The sequence below is a fragment of the Protopterus annectens genome, chromosome 6.part1, assembly GCF_019279795.1.
Source record: "Protopterus annectens isolate FY-2018-M chromosome 6.part1, PAN1.0, whole genome shotgun sequence".
Taxonomy (NCBI): domain Eukaryota; kingdom Metazoa; phylum Chordata; order Ceratodontiformes; family Protopteridae; genus Protopterus; species Protopterus annectens.
In genome coordinates, this window is record NC_056738.1 from 522734754 (window position 1) to 522751656 (window position 16903).

General features: G+C 44.3%; 1 protein-coding gene across 1 annotated transcript in view; it reads right to left on the bottom strand.

Moving 5' to 3' along the window:
* The window catches only part of LOC122805662 (RNA-binding protein 14-like), a 180605-nt gene that overhangs the window by 124892 nt on the left and 38810 nt on the right, over positions 1 to 16903 (bottom strand). The window lies entirely within an intron of this gene.

The window sequence follows — 16903 nt, forward strand, 5'->3', positions numbered from 1 at the left end:
ATATGACCATAGGAAATAAGGCTTTCTGGGATGGCAGTGAAACGTGCACTAACCTTGGAGACATTGCTCAAGTCTTTTGCAAAGGGGTGCACAGAGTTCCATGTGGCTTTTTCTAGGATGACCCGAGTAGGGACTCCTTTTAGGAAAGCAGTAGTGGTTGCCCCACACCAGGTGGAGGTGACCTCAATATGCCCAGGTAGACATTACCCCGTGGTGTCAGTTAAAGTAGCTATCAATTTTGAAATAGTCTTGTTTAGAGACAGGTCTACCCAGTTTACCCTCTGCAAAAGTCACCAGTAACTGCTCTACTCTATTATGGCAGTTTTGTCCTCCAGATAGTACTTCATCTGCCTGCACACGTCCAGGGAATGAAGGACTAGCACATGCAAGTATATAGTCGAGTTTAGGGTAAGTTCCAATAACACTTTAGGCATAAGAGATGGGTTTCTTCAAAGGGTTATCCTATCTCTGCGAAAGGCTCTTAACTCTTGAGGGCTTTTAACAAATCCTCTCCTTGCTGATGCGACAGCTACAAGTAAAGTGGTCTTCCAGATGAGCATCTTTAGTGAGGCAGTGGCAGCAGATTAGCATCTTTAGCGAGGCAGTGGCAGCAGGAATGGAGGCAAGGTAAATTTCTCCAATACAATTTAGATCCCAAACAGGAATAGTGTTCCTTCTGGGTGGTCTCAAGTGAATTACCCCTTTTAAGAAAGGCTTCATGTGGGGGTATGAGAAAAATAGGCAAAACACTGCAGCCAAGCTGTTATGGCAGAGGCCTACATTTTAATGCAGACTAGAAAAGTTCCTCTACACAGGCCTGGCAATTACTGAAAGAAGAGTCTGTCTACATTGAGAAGGGTTGGTGTTCTTGCTGTGACACTAGGTGGAAAATATTTGCTAGATACGATTCTCAAATTGGCTCCCTAGCTTTTTTTAGAATGCAAAGCTCATCCCTGGGATAGGAGGCATTCCTTGGTGTCAAAACCCAATCCTCCAGGCTGTTGACCCGAATGTGGCTGCGTAAGGAAGGTAGACAGATCTCTCTTACCTTGGCTGAGATCATCTACTTCCTGCAGTAGGGTGCAGAATCCCCCCTTGCTGAAGGTCAAGAGAAGTCCAGTTGTGTACACTTACCATAAATGCAGATTTTAGAGTGTATACAATGTTGCAGTCCTGACTTGTGGCATTTCCTGCCGTGAAATTCCTTGGCCAGCACGACTACGAGAGAGATAAAAATTTCCCTCCAAGGGCTGGCAGATGCCCTGACAGACATCAGTACCTTCAAGCATATAGAGAGCCAACTAATGTCACAATTTCAGTTTTTTCTTGCCCCCCCCCCCGAAGGAATGAGCTCCCCTAGGTCAGTCCCAAGCTGATGGACTCAAGACTGAGAACCTAAGCAAGGTAAGGGGCAGAAAGGGGGGGGGGCTACATAGCTTGAGTTTATGCAGAGTATCCCTCTAGACCAGGGGGAAAGGAGGGAGGGAGGGAAAGAGGACTGCAACAATGAATACACTAACATCTACATTTACGGCAAGTGTACACAACTGTACTATGTTCTTAATGTTTCACTGCTGTAGTTCTGACTTGTGGGAAGATTCCCACAGCTGAAAGGAGGGTGGAAGAAGATTAGGGAGAAGAACAGACGCCCTGCAGAATGGCACTGGCAAATTATGCTCTGGACCCGAAAAAAGGATGTTAAGTGCTAATGCTTGGTTTAAGCAGGCACAGGTGATCAGTTAGCAGCTTCCAGAATGTCCTTGGTAAAGACTCCTTTTAGAAAGACAGTAGAGTTAGCAGTAGCCCTGGTAAAGTCAGTCATATTCTCAGATGGCTTCTTACCATGATGGCTGTAAAAGTGAAGTACAGTGAGATCCACTTGGAGATGGTCTGTTTGGAAACTGTTTTTCCTTCAGAATGGGTGGCAAAGGCCACAGAGAGTTGGTCCAATGTCTTGAGTTTTAGTTCTGTCAAAACAGTACCAGAGCTACCTATGAACAGCTAAGAAATGAAAGATCCTTTCCTGCTGGTTCAGAGAAGTGGAAAAAGGAAAGAAGGCAGGTGTACATCTTAAAGGAAGTCTGTGTCACCACTTCTGGCATAAAAAAAAAAAAGTGTCTTGAGGGACACTGACTGGATGGAAGATGAGGAAGGGTTCCACTGCCATGAGAGCCTGAAGCTCACTCTTCTAGCAGAGGTGATGGCCATCAAAAGGGCAGTTTTCCAAGTTAATTTAGCAGAAGCTGCTGGTTCGAAAGGAGGGTGGGTCAGTTTCTCCAGAACAAAACTGAGGTCACATGGAGGTGCAGGTTGCCTCCTGGGAGGCCCGATGTGAATCACTCTCCTAAGAAGTTGCCTGAGAAGGGGGTGTGGAAAGTCATGAGAAAGAACAAGAACATGGGCCGAAATGGCAGAGGCATGAATTTTAATGCAGGAATAAGACAGGACAGGTAATCCAGAATGATTGAGATAGTCTTTTATAAAAAAAAAAAAAAAAAAAAGTTGTGGCCCTGTTGACACTAGATGGAAAAACGTTTCCACTTAGCCGAATAAGATTTCCTAGTACTACGGCTTCTGGCCTCCAAGGATCTCAAACCTGCTTGTTTAGGGTAGAATCTGTCCAGAATGCTGTGGAATTATCCAGGCTGAAAGTGTCCCCAGACTGGGATACATGATCCTTCCCTCGTTCAGAGACAGAAGGTCCTTTCGGAGGCAAATGCCACGGATTCTTGTTGGTTAGGAGTAGCAGAGGATACCAAGTGTTGCCTGGGCCAATCTGGGGCTATCAGTATTGCCCTTCTTCCCTTATTTTTAGAAGCACCCGAGGAAAGGTAAGGGTGGAAATGCATAGATGAAAAGGCGAGTCCAAGGGGGGGAAAAAAAATAATTTGTCTTCCAGGCTGAGTGCAGATTGCTCCTAGAGCAGAATCTTTTCAGTTGAGCTTTTCCCTTGGTGGCAAAAAGGTTCATCTGCGGGACTCCCCATTTCTTGGCTATCCTGACAAATGTTTCTCAGATACAGATGCCATTGTGGGGGGGTCCATCAGGTTTCTCCTGAGGTGAACTGCTAAGATATTTTGAGCATGTGGAAGGTATCGAGCCAAAAGGTGTAATAACCAGACAGTGAGTGAACTCCCAAACATGCAATGCTATGCAACAGGGGTAGGAGTGAGTGCCCCCCTAATTATGTACCACGTCTCTGGCTTTTTCTGTTTTTACTAGTACGTGCCCTGGTTTCCATTCTTCTCTGACTGCTACCAGGCCTTTTCGAACTGCCATCAGCTCTTTCGAGTTTGTGTTGGTCTCTGAACTGACCCCCCCACTTCCCTTGGGTTTTTAAGTGTTTGACATGAATTCCCTAGGCTGTCTCCAAGGAGTCTATGTTTGAGGGTTTGCTCCTGGGGAGTGCACCTGAAAGGAAGGCCCTAGTTCTGAGCACAAGCCTGTGCCCACCATGCAAATTCCTCCGTGAAAAAAGGTATTGACGGTATGCTGGTTGAAAGGCGCTGTGCGTGCTGGTACCACTGGAGATTCCTCATGTGCAGTATGGCCAGAGGGACCATGAGGATGCATGGTGCCATGCAGTCCAGTGCTCTGAGGAATTCCCTTGCCAAAACGCCTCTGCATAAGCGAGTCAGGAAGGAGACCTTGTCTGGAGGTAAGGGAGGAGTCCAGAAGAGTCCCCAGAAAGAATCCTGGTGGAAAGTTCTGTACTGGATTTTTGTTGACTTATGTTGAAGCCCAGAGAGGTCAAGAGATTCTGAGTACACACCTGATCAAAGTGGAATTTTGACAGGATTGTATTACACAATCGTCCAGGCAGGGGTAGATTTGGACCCCTCTGGTGAAGCCAGGTTTTCTTCTGAATCAGACTCCTCAAAGGAAGTCAGGGAGGGTCCTAACACCTTTTATCACTTGTGACATAGGCAAATTGTCAGGGAGGATCCTTCATTAAAAAAAGTACAGTTGTGTACACTTACCATAAATGTAGATGTTAGAGTGATGACACTCTAGGGTTCTTCCTGCCGGCAGGCAGTCCTCGGTTGGCCAGAATCCCAAAAAGTCTGGGTCCGGCGTCGGCTGTTCAGTCATGCTCCCTGATGTCAGAGTACCAGGAGTACAAAGCTGTCAGCCGACGCCATGTTCTCCAGTTTTTCTTGCCCCAGATGTCAGGTGCCCAAAAGTGAAGGCCAATAGTAAAACAAAAAGGTAACATAGCACAAACCCCATACCCTGTAGCAAATACACCTCAGAAGAAGGGTGAAGTAGGAAACCACACTAATAAAAGCATAAGAGGGGACAGGAGGGTGGGTAACCCAGACTGCAACAGTGAAGACACTAACATCTACATTTATGGTAAGTGTACACAACTGTACTATGTTCATCGTGTTTCACTGTTGCAGTCATCACTGTAGGGTTGAATCCCAAAGCTGAGAAAAGGGGTGGTGGTTATTGAGTAGAAGCAGCAGCTAGAAGACCCTGCAAGACTGCAGAAGCAAGAACTGCCCTAAACTTAGAATAAAGAGGGAGATTACAGTGCTTAGAGAAAGTATGCACTGAACTCCAAGTTGCAGCTTCCAAAATGTCTTTGGTAGGTACTCCCCTGAGAAAGGCAGCTTAAGTAGCAGCAGCTCTGGTAGAGTCCTAATTTTTCCTGGGATTTGCTTTCCATGACGAGAGTAACAAAATCTGATTCCATGAGCAATCCATTTAGAAATGGTCTGTTTTGAAATAGCTTTTTGCCTTGGGAATTTGCTGCATAAGAAACAAACAATTGGTCTGTTTTACTGATATTCATGGTCCTGTCCAGGTAAAAACAAAGCTGCCTGTACACGTCCAAGGAATGCAAGCTCCTTCCCCCCTTATTTTGTGGATTAGTGAAAAAAGTTGGCAGGTGAATAGTTTGGTTTAAAGCCACTTTAGGCATGAAAGTAGGATTAGTCCTTAAAGAGACCCTGTCTTGATGAAAAATAATACAAGGTTCCACAGCCATGAGTGCTTGTAACTCATACTCTCCTGGCTGATGTCAAAGCCATTAGGATAGCTGTCTACCATGATAAGTACTTAATATCAGATGTGGCAGCAGGCTCAAAAGGAGGAAGAGTAAGTTTTTCCAGAACATAGTTAAGGTCCCAGGCAGGTTTGGGTGGTGTCCTAGGGGGCCTTAAATTATTTGCTCCTCTGAGATATTGTTTCAGAAGTGGGTGTGAAAATATTGGAGGATCTGTATTGTAATGGGCAGAGATAGCGGAGGCATGTATTTTTATGGAGGAGAAGGATAAACCCTTATGTAACATGTCTGTCAGGTAATGTAAAATCAAAGGGATATTAGGAATGAGAGGATCTGAATCCTGAGCATGCATCCAGGTGCAAAATCTCTTCGATTTACCTTCATAAGATTTTCTAGTGCTAGGCCATCTGGCTTCTAAGATGACATCCATGACCTGTTTGGGAAGGGTAGGATCAATCATAGACCCTGGATGCGTTAGGCTGAGAGTTTTGATATGAGAGTGCAGAACCTGGCCCTGGTGTTGGGACAAAAGATTTGCAATCTGAGGTAGAATCCAAGGAGGCTCCTGGGATAGATTCATCAGTGTCAAGTACCAAAATTGACGAGGCCAATTTGGGGCCAGTAAAATCATCTTGGGTTTGTCCTGCTTTATCTTTATTAACACCCGTGGAAGAAGAGATAGAGGAGGAAAAGCATACCCAGAGAGATTCCTCCAACCGAATGAGACCGCATCAACTTTCCATGCTAGTTTGTGATATGTCCTTGCGCAAAAATTCTGTAGCTGGTAGTTGAGGGGGGATGCAAACAGATCTACGTCTGGGCAGCCCCAGGCTTCTGTAACCATCTTGAATATTTGGGTGTCTAGCATCCACTCATGTGGGTCTGACAGGTTCCTGCTCAGGCTGTCTGCCAGAATATTTTGTTTCCCTGGCAGGAACTGAGCTTGTAGATCCACTTTGCAAGCTAGAGCTGTGTTCCATAGAGTCATGGCTAGTCTGCAAAGGGGGTAGGAGTGTGAACCCCCTTGCTTATGTACCACATAGCTGTGGTGTTGTCTGTCCGAATCAGTAGTTGTCCTGGTTGTAGAAGATTCCTGAAAGCCAACAGGGCATTCTGTACAGCTAGCATCTCTTAAATTGATATGAAGGTGTTTTTGATCCTCTGTCCAAAAACCTTGCAGACCTTTCCCCTGTAAGTGGGCTCCCCATGCGTAATCCGAGGCGTCCGTGGTTAGCACTTGGCTGGCTGGAGGCAGACTGAAGGCTTTCCCTTTGTTTTGAAGACATGCCATGGTCCACCAATGGAATTCCTTTTGTAGGCAAGGCAAGACAGCAATCTGTGTGTCTAGACTGTGGCAATGCTGGGACCATACACTTTTTAGGTACCATTGTATTTTTCTCATATGCAGTCTTGCATATGGTATGAGGAGGATGCAGGAGGCCATGTAACCCACAGCTTGCAGGAATTTCCTTGCAGTTAGCTTAGACATTAACGCCAGAGTTTTGAAAGGTGAAGCCAGCTAAAGTTGTTTTTCGGATGTCAGGAATGCCATCTGAGTTGCTGTGTTTAGGAGAGCACCCAGAAAAGTTATCTGTTGTGTGGGTGTCAAACTTGACTATGTTCACAGTGAATCCCAGATACTTGAGTAGATTTTGAACAAATTCCAGGTGCTTGAGTAGGACATCCTTGCTGTCTGCTTGAATAAGGCAGTCGTCCAGATGAGGGTAAATTTGACCTCCCTTGAGTCCACAGTAAGATACTACTGGGGCCAGGCACTTGGTGAAGACCCTGGGCGCAGTAGACAAGCCAAAGGGCAGCGCAGAGAATTGGTAATGTTTTGAGCCGGCCTTGAACCGGAGGTATTTTCTGCACTCCTGTCTGATAGAGATGTGTAGGTAAGTCTCCTTTAAATCCAGTGTCACCATCCATGCATTTTTGTTCAACACTGGCAGGAGCTGCTGCAGAGTAAGCATCTTGAACTTTGGTATCTCTAGGAAAGTATTTAAGACTTACAGATCCAGGATGGGTCTCCAGGAATTTTGTTTTCTGGGAACTAGAAAGAGCCTTGAGTAAAAGCCTTGCCCTGTCCCTGATTGTGGAACCAGTTCTATGGCCCTCATAGCCATGAGGTAACTCACCTGGTTTAATGCCTCTGCCCACTGGTGTTTTGGTAGATCTGGCCAACCGCTTGGTCTTGGCAAGGTATGAAAATGGAATTTGTAACCTCTTGAAACTACATCCAGAAACCACTTGTCTTGGGTTATGCAAGTCCAGTTTTGGTGAAAAAAAGAGTTTTCCTCCTAGAGGGGCTTCCAAGAGAGAGGTTCCTGGGGCCATGCAAGGGGAGTCATTGAGCCTGTTTTATGTAAGATTGAGGCCTGTCCTCTCCACCCCTGGGGGAGGAAGCACTCCACTGTCTAGATCTGTAAGAGGTCTGTGCTTGGGCCTTCCCTCTAGAGCGCCTATATCTACCCCTCTGAGGCCTGTCCGAGCCGGGAAAGGACCAATTTTTAGTTAGCCAATTTCTGCTAAATCTTGGGGGCTGAACTTGTAAGAAATCCTTAACCGTTTGCATGGAGTCTGCCTTATCCTCCATTTTCTTTATCACTTCTTCAGCCTTAGATCCAAACAAAACATTATGCTGAACAGGAGCATCCAGTAACTTTGCTTTCACTTGATCAGGCAAGTTTTGTTCCTTTAACCAAGCATGCCTTCTAATGACTGTGCCAGCGGCAGCCGCCCTGCATGAAGCCTCCAAGGCATCAAAACCACAGTGTAAGCCATGCTGACCCACCTGCTCAGTAGCATGCATCAAATCGTGTAATTCCTTATCTGCACATGCAGATTTTGTTTCATAACAGACAGCAGGAATTGCTGATATTTTAGCATATGAAATTAACAATTTAAAGCCCTAACGGATAAAGTAGCAGAAGTATACACTTTTTTGCCCCATCTCTCCAAAGCTCTAGACTCCTTATCTGATGGAATAGGGTTTTAGCAGAGGCGGCCTTAGGACCCTGAGAAATCGTTTCTGGATCAGTAGGATTTTTTATAAAGGAACTGGTGGGAGTCAGGGACCCTGTAATATCTGTCAGGCTTTGCAGGGGCTGGAGGGAGAGAGTCAGGAGTTAAATTAGCCTCAGAAAAAGCATCATCCACAAAATCCAAAATAGGAGGAATAGCCAGGGGTCTGTGTTGGGGAAGAAGGAAATCCCTAAGTCTTCTCTTAGACTCAGAGTACTCCTGTCCTTCCCAGTGAAAATGTTCCCTCATGTCATGTAAAGTTTCCCCAAAAGAAAAATCCTCAGGGGGAGAAGCTGAAGGCATGGATTCCTCAGCATCAGAATCCTCATAAGGTGGGAAAGTATATTCCTGTTCAGAGGAAGACACTGAAGAAACAGATGCCTGATCAGAGGATTTATAATCCAATTCTTGCCTTGGCTTTTTCTCTGGAGGGGGATGTGAACCCCTAATCATAGTTAGTAAGTCCTCCGCCATTTTAAGCATTTGTTCCGGAGACAAAAATCAGAGGAGGCCTGGGCTGGAGTCTTTGATTTAGAAGGAGTGTCTTTGCCTTTATTTGAAGCTGTGTAGGCCTGGAAACCTCCTCGGAAGCCGGTACCTGCACAGCAGCTCCAGACCCATCCGAGGGAGCATTGTCCGAAGGTCCTGTACCTTTAGTACTCAAAGGCCTAGTTGGCTCCTCGTGGGAGTCCATTTCGGCAATCTGTTCTGTAATGGCAGACGACAGGGGGTGCGAAAGCGCCTCACTGACGACAGCCGAACCTGGAGCTGGCTCTGCTTGTAAACAGTCGTCTGATTTGGACCTCGGAGGCCTGTCTTTATCCTTGTGTCGTTTGTGAACTCCGGTAGTCGGAAGCGTGTCGACGACATATTGTAATCAAATCGCCTGCCAAAGTAGTGAAAAGCAAAATCGTATCTCCGCTTAATAGTACGTTGGTTAAATCTAGCACAAAACCAACAACTAGCTACGTCGTGGTCAGGGCCTAAACAAGGAATACAGTAAGAGTGGAAATCCTTATGAGGTATTTGCTTCCCACAAGAAATACAATTATCAACAGTTTCTGACATCGGACTGGAGCAAGAAAAAAGTTTCCCCAACGGGGTACTTAGCTTTGAGAAGAAGAAAGTCTTCGGAATGAAGCACGATAAATATCAGAAGTCAGCCGACCAGCACTTGCGAACTGCTTCCACTGCACGGCAAGAAAGACTGGAGAACATGGCATCAGCTGGCAGCTTTGTACTCCTGGTGCTCTGACGTCAGGGAGCATGACTGAACAGCCAATGCCGCACCCAGACTTTGGGATTCTGGCCGACAGAGGACTGCCTGCCGGCAGAAGAACCCTACAGTGATGACTGCAACAGTGAAACACGATGAACATCAGACTACTCCTGGCCTAAATCTTCAGCAGACCCTAAAGGATCAGAGAGATCTTGAGTATAGGGTCTCTTACTTTAAAGTAGGGGATTGTCTGGTTCTGACCATGGAAATTAAACCTTCAGCTATCCTAACCAAATCCTGACTATAACCCTGTGTGGGAGAGGCAGTAGGCCGACGCATAGGCCCAGAGGATATCCCCTTCTTTGGGGTAACTTTGGGTTGATGCCTAGGGAGGTCTGCAATTCTGACACCGGTCTCTTGGGATGAATATGCAATCAGTCAGTGTAGACTGACCACATAACAGCATCTAAAATTCGCTCATCAGAAGCCGGCTGAGCAGCTTCAGACACAAACCAATTCCCAAGGCTTGTGCGGAGGGACCCCATGGCACATCAGACTCCAAATGGTTCTTGAGAGGCCTGCGCCACCATCTCAGCTGTGAAAGAGCCATGCCTTCTTCAGCAATCATGAGCCTTGGTGGACTAGCTGACAGAGCATGATAGTCTCAAGGCCCTAAGCTTGGGTCACTTTCATCCTTCTTGCGATTAGGGAGCCTTACCTCAGAGCAACTGGCGAATGCCATTGGATGTTGAGAACCAGATGCAAGACTAATGATGCCTAGCTAAAACCCTGGCCTTACACCAAATAGTCCTAGAGCTGAAATGGGCACAGACATGGCAGTTAGAACGTCATGATCTGGGATTAAACAGGTGCCACAAAAGGAACGGAAGTCTCTGTGTGGAATCTGCTTACCACAATGGAAACAATTTTTTCTAACGAGTAAAAAAAAAAATCAAGAGTTCCTCAACAAGGTACTTGACTCTCAGACTTCTCCCTGGTACGGACCAACCGATTCACTAACACACTGCTTAAGGCTCCGGCAGAGTGTGGAAAAAAAAATGCCGACTAGCTCTATATATACTTGAATGTAGACGTTGGTCAGGGGGTCCCACCAGCCCTTCCAGGAGAGTTTTTTTTTTTCTTCTGGTAGTCAGGCTGACCAAGGGCTTTTACAGCAGGAAATCCAACAAGTCAAGACTCCAACAATGAAATGCTAAGAACATCCCAGTGTTGCCTCAGCTAAGCAGCCGCCACTAGTATGCTGGGTTTGTCTGCCCTGACTTATCAGTATCTGGGGATGACAGACAAGGGTGGGAATGCAAATAGGAATAAAATTAGTCCACGAGGGAGAAAGCATCTATTGTTCACGTTCTGTCTGTGGAGTTCTAAAGAATAACTTCTCACCAGAACAGACAATCTACTGAAGGAACTCCCCAATTTAGTTAGGTACAAGAACACTTCGTTTCAGCATCTTTTCTTTGGGGTCTAGAGGATCCATGCTTAGAGAATCTGGGATGATATTGTTCTGACTCAGAATACAAGAAGCTGCGACATTTAGCCCCATTTCTTGAGCCAGCATATACAATTTTTCTTGTAAGGCTGCAGAAAAAGAGCAGGACAGCGTACCATTTTGCTCGTTTATGTACCACATCACTGTGGTGGTGTTTGTCCAGATATGAAAGGACTCTGGGCTTAAGTTCTGCTGAAAAGCCTTTATGGCAGACTAGAAGATGCTACTAAAATAATTTATATGCAATTTTCTGTGTGTGGTGTCCAGATGCCTTGCACTTTCAGGGAAAGTGGGCCCCTCAAGCTATGTCAGAAGAGTCTGTGGTGGTGGTCTTATCAGCCACTAATAAAAGATTTGCCCCCAGGTTTTGCCAAATTGTGTTCTTCCACAATAGGAGCCCCTTTTTTTAGGCATGGAAGAGGTAAGTAGGGTATCCCAGGGTTGAGAAAGCTGTTACCCAGCTTTTCTTTTTTGGAACCACTGACATTCGTATAACTTTTCAAGTGGGATTACGAGAATTCATGAAGACTTATTCCCGAATCCTCAGGAACTCCATTACTGGAATGTTCAGGCTGGTCAGGTAGTCCATCAGGACAGACATCTTGTTCTGGGGGAGAAAGGCTTTCTGCTGGATCAAATCTATGGGAGGGCTCCCAGAAGAATCCATGTACGAGGAAGAGTTTGTAACTTTTGAAGATTTAAAGGTGAGACCCACCTTCTGAAAGCAGTCTATGGTGATCTGCAAGGCATCTAGGGTCTCTGATGCAGATTTTCTCTGCACGAGAGTGTCATCCAACTAGGGATAAATATGAACTCCCAGAGTTCTGCAATGTGCTATCAGAGCAGCCAAGAGTTTTGTGAAAAGTCTGGATGTGTAGTGGATAGTTCAAACGATAAAGCACAGAACTGGAAGAGAGCCTGTTGCTACAAAATTGTAGGCATCTTCTGCAACTGCCTGCTAGAAGGACATGGTGGTCAGAGTTTTTTTAAGGTCTACAATGATCACGAAGGCATCGTGGAAGATCATGTGCAGTCGTTTTTTCTCCTCCAACACAAGCATTTTGTATTTCAGAATGTTGAGAGACCCAAGATGGGCCTCCATGTGCCCTCTTTTCTTGGAACAAAAAGACCCTTGAATTAGTGATGTCAGGCTGGCTGAAAATAGTGTACATACTTGTTTAAAAATAAATGTTATACATAATATACTATGAAAGTTTTTATAATGTAATAAAATGGAATAAAAAAAGGTCCTCGAGTAGAAGCCTTTTCCCTCCTAACCAGGGGGGACAGGCTGAATGAATCTTTGGTGAAGTAGTTCCGAGGAAAGGAGGTAAAAGGACTTTCTTGCTTTTAGTGGTTTTGGAATGGCCAAGAATGGAGAGATTTCTCTTGAACTAGACTTGGTGCCCTCTTTCTATGATGTTGAGGACCCACTGATCCCTGGAGATGGCTTTCCATCAATTTAAAGAGAGTCTTCCACCCAAAGGAAGAGGGAGGGTGGGAGCTGGATAGAATTGATGGGCTCTTTGGAGAGCTCCGGGTTCTGTGAAACTTCTGGATAGTCTGGGGTCTCTTGCCATGGGGAGGCCTCGTCTCTTATCTAAGAGGAAACAGCCAAGTTTATGATAAGTAATTCCTACTATAACTGTGTCTGAGATGGATACAATTCTTTCACTTTTACATGCTTTCCCTTTTTAGCCAGCTTCTTGAAAACACGTTCAGCTGGGAGGTAAAAAAAAACTCGGTGAGGCATCCAGTAGTTTAGCCTTGACCTGATATGACAAGGGCTGGGTCCCACGCCATACGGGTCTATGGTTGATAGAACCTGTAGCAGCTGCTGTGCATGACACATGCAAGGTAGTCTGGAGAATTTTAAAGCTCCTGTTACTGTCTCCAGAATTTTCTTTGATAAAAAGTGTTCGATATGCAATAGAATCCACCTTAGTTAGGATTTTGTCTTGTAGAGACTCAAGGTACTTCAGCATTTGAAAATCGGCAATTCAAAGCTCTCACTGCAAGGGTAGCAGAGATATAAGCCACATCCTGCCCCAATTTGTCCAAGTCTTCACTAGTCCCTTCTTTATATCTTTTGTGGATTCAGTGCAGAATACATACAGGCCAGCCTTTGGATTTTTGTAATGGTTCTTGTGAGATTTAAGCACCCTGTAAATCTCTCTAGTTTCTTAAAAACAGGAGGTAAATAATTAGTATGCAAGGCAATGTCTTAAAGTACTGGATGATTTCTTTGAAGTAGAAACAGCCAGTGGTCTGGGAGAAGGCAAGACTTGGTAAATCCCAGTAATGGGTATGAGCCTGTGGGAAATTGAGAATTGTTTGCGTTCCCAAATGAAAGCCTCCTTCATTCTATGAAGTGTATGCGCACACAGAAGATAGTGTGAAGAGCCAAAATCTGCAAGGCTGTGGATACAACTGGCCAAAGTCAGAACTCCTCTTCTGAGCTAGAGGAATCTGCATCTTCCTCAAAAGGGCACCTCTCAGCTTCTTTTGGATGGGGAGGCTTCGGCAGTAGTAGTGAACTTGTTGAAAGCCATTAATTCCCGTGCACCTCACCTGGGTTGGTCAACTTGGAAACTTCAGTCTCTCTCGACTTTCCATTTCTTCTGAAAGACTCTTGCAGAAGCTAAAGTCTGAGAAGGCCCTGAGGTAGTACTGGATTGTGATGCCAACAGGGAAACACAAGTGGACTCCATATGGTCAACCAATGGCTCAGCTCCAAGTTTGAGGGTTTTTGCATGGAATTTTCAGCACAAAATTAGAGACATCATCCGTGTGTGTGTGTGTGTGGGGGGGGGGGGGGGTTGGCAAGCAGAATATACAAAAATCGCAAAATCTTTCAGGGATTTGCTTCCCACACTTCAAGCAATTTGTTGACTTTTTAAAACACAAAAATTCCCCAGTGGCATACTTGGCTGGCTAGGAGGCATTTCTCTGGAATAACAAGCAGACTGTGCGCATTCTGAACAAAAGAAGTGCATCAGACTGCACAGCTAGAAAGAAGTGAAGATGGCTACAATGGGATGCCCTTCTTATACCCAGACATCAGCTGTTGAACATCTATTGACTAGGTATAATTGGGGGGGGGGGGGTCTCTGGAAATCAGACCGGTCATGTGCTTCTGCAAGGCAGTAAGACACTGATATAAGTACTGCAACACTGACTATAAAGAATATCTGACCTTCATTCAATTAAATCCCCAAACAATGAACAATTCTGGTTGGGGGGATAAAAAAAGCTAGTCTTATTTCAAGTCTTGAAGGAAAACGCAGAAAACCTGACTTCATTCTGACAACATGGCAGCTTAAGTCTCCCTCCCTCTATCTGGGCTGCACAAATTACAGCTCTCAACTTGAGACAAAGGCAAAACAGCTTTCCAAATCAGATTATGACTCTACAAACTCCCCCTCCCCCCAACTTTTTATAAAGACTTCCTAAGCAGAACATTTACAAAGGGAATAGCCAACTTGATACATTACACCTTTAGGTTCTGATAACTTTTCATCTCCACGTCTTTCATGACTGGCGTGACTTTTACCCTTGGCTTCATTTAAATATGCAAAGCCTTTCAAAGGGAACACAGCACATAATATAGTTATTTCTTTTAATCTATTCTGGTGCAAGACTGTAGTACATAACAGCAACTGCCATTCAACAATCAATATACTGAAAGTAAACTTCAGAGTTTTCAACTGAGTTTAGACTATCTACAGCCTTCCTCAGACAACATAAGGGAAAAATACACTTAACTACAAGGTCATTCTTTGCAAGTCTACACAGTTGTCATAAGTTTGATCATTAGCTTTTCTTTTGCTAGGTGGCTTTGCCTACAATCCAGCATAATCATAATCATTATCAACCACACCACTTTTATAGAACGTTATTTTTCACTGCTAGAAGTCTCGGGGATTTGGAAGGGGAGAGGGGGGCTCCTCATTCAACCAACTCTATCATAGGCTACAAATGCATTTCACTTATCTGTACAGTTAAGCTCCTCTGGATATTCCCACACATCAATTTGCATCTGCTTTAGAAAACTTCAACAAGGCATTTCTATTCATCTATACAAATATTCAAAACCAAAACTGCAGTACACAAATCAAATTTCACGCTTGTATGCTTCAACAAAACAATTCAAGTTTATCGTCTCTACGACTTCTAATTTTCAAATCATTTAAGGCCTTGCCAGACTTTAAGCATATAATGGACTGCCAAGAAAGATGGACTGCTTCTGGTGAGAGAAGTCAAAAAGAAAAAGTATGAGAACATTTTTTCAGTTCAACACCAGCAGCATTTCTTGGCGCAGCTGAAGACGTTCTTTCACGTTTAATGCGCTTACCAGCAACACTTGGTTTGTTTGTTTCTTTCGGCTTTTCCCGGTTAGGGGTCGCCACAGCGGAACTCCGGTCTGCTAATGATTGGCAGTAGATTTTTTGTGTGCCGAGTTTGCCAGCCCCGATGCATAGCCTTCAACGATGGTGTGCCCATTCACGCATGCCTCCACACAGAAGATGCAATAGTTGAGAATCGAACGGCACAACGTCTTGCTGTGAGGCGACAACGCTACCGCAGTACGCTTACCAGCAACACTACTACAAATCAAGTACTTGATTAAGTTATATGGGTGAGGGAGAAAGAAAAGGCATGTATAATGTGGGTAAATGGGAAAAGTGTATTTTCCATAATGCGATTGCCTAGGTCTTCAATGATCAAGTGTTAAAGTTAAAGGAGTGAGAAAGTGCGATTTACACTTAAAAGTACAAACATGCCTGAATGGTACAAAGCAGTCTACACCAATAGCAATCAAGCATGATCGATGCCAGACAACCACTGTCAGAGTTAAATCGCCCCTACTTCACTTCCAGCCACCAATATTAAGCCAAAAACTCTTATGGTGTGTTCAGCCTAATGTATCAAATATACTCATTGTATTAAGTAGCCTTTTACTCAAATTAGCAAGCCCATACTAATACTACAGTTAATGATCCAGATCTTTTCTACTTGTTATACAAGACCATCTCCTCTGGGACTGCAAAGGTTACAGTCTCCTGGTAACAAAGGCAAGGATTACGCCATTGGCAAACAGTGTGCGTCTAACATTACTACAGCCTGCTTAAACGACTACACAAGTTCCACTTCATGCTCATAATACATGTAAAAGGATACCCCATCAAAATGATCCAAATTCACAGTTAAATCAATTTAGGTAGTTCTTTCCCCAGTTTAGTGTATTTCAGTAGAAATATCAGTCTTACTTTTTAATGCATCAAGACAAGTCTCCACAGCCTAGGGCATTCAAAATTCTAGCATCTTTGTCAGAATCAATTAGGAGTGATCCCATTATCCCACAATTTCCTAGGTTTGCCACAATACACCACAGAGACTCTTACATTTATACATGCTTTTACGAAATCCCCAGGGATATGTCCTTGCAACTTTTCTTAAATAATAATAAAAAATTATAAATAAAATCAATAAAATAAAAAAAAAAAGGAAATAAATCTTAGCTTTTCACAGCTTCAACAAGAAAAGTTCCAGCAACTACTGAACTACTAATCTACACTACATATTTCTTACAGTCCATTAACTTCAACATACATAACCCTGGTAAAGGACTTCAGTGATCACTGCTTAGCAACCACCTATATAAATAGGGTTACAGGCCCAAGCACCATTTTAAGCCTAGCCAAGCTTACCACAAACTTGCAGAGTTATTGCAGACACGTGTCAATACCCCCAAACTTTACAGTTATGTGAATTCGGATCATTTGATAGGTCTGCAAACCTTTCACAGATTGGCCCTGTCCTTTCGTGACATAGGTGCCAAACCAGGTGTAAATTTACAATTTCCCCATCCACTGCTTCAAGTTGCATTTGAATTGGGTTAGGGATGAGATTTCAGTCAAAATGGATTGGAAACCTGTACATAAACAAAACACCCCACTAAAGCAAAAATAAAAATCACAAGAAATTGTAATCAACTCCTAATACGTACAACAGAAGAAAAGTCATCTGGTCTACTGTACAGAATAAGTTAGAACAGCAATTGCTTCGGCATCACCCTATCTTTACACTAAGGGGTTCCAGACAAACAATAGTAAAGAAATCAGCAAGAAAAGCATTC